Genomic DNA, 746 nt, shown 5'->3' with positions numbered 1-746 from the left:
AGAGTGTAATTATTACTGTTGCAGTTAACAGACTTCTGACATGATTAAGAGCAGTTGCAACAAAATATCATTTGTTATTTTAAAATTATGCCCAGTAATTTTTGAGAGGTTATATTGTCTAGAGTGAAGTTAATAGAGTTTTGTGTTAAATATATATGATTTATTTTAGACTTATTTCTAAATACCTAACTTAAACCTAGAGAGTGTTATATTTGTCAGGTTTGTTCACAGAGAAACACCCTTCAGAATATCCAGTGATTACTGGAGAAGATTCATAACACTATAGATAATTTACTCATTATGTGGTGTGGTAGTCAAAATTTCAATGAATAATCACTCTCTGTCCATAAAATTAGCAAAAATACGAAACAAAGAATGCAAGATTCAAAGCAAGGCAAAGTAATCATGAACAATGGTTTCCTTGTGGTCTAACATGATCTTTAATCAGAGAATGAGAATTGCTTCAGAGATTTCAAAAATAATTTGTTCAAGAATCAACATATAGGAACATGTAAAGAGATACAATCCAGAAACATATAAGTATGTTGTAATAAAATAGTTCGCATTCCTTGTAGACAGATTTCAGGAATGAATATTTTTGTACATGACTCTTGCTGTCTCATGACTATGTATATCCTTAGGGCTATGTGCTAGAATATATAGGAAGAGGAAACTCACTGAATGTACATTTCCAGTGAGGCAGATCTCCAGAGAAGGACCTCATCCTGCTTAGGAACTCTTCAGAG

This window comes from Micromys minutus, assembly GCF_963924665.1.
Source record: "Micromys minutus genome assembly, chromosome: 6".
Classification (NCBI taxonomy): Eukaryota; Metazoa; Chordata; class Mammalia; order Rodentia; family Muridae; genus Micromys; species Micromys minutus.
Note: the sequence above shows the minus strand (reverse complement) of the source record.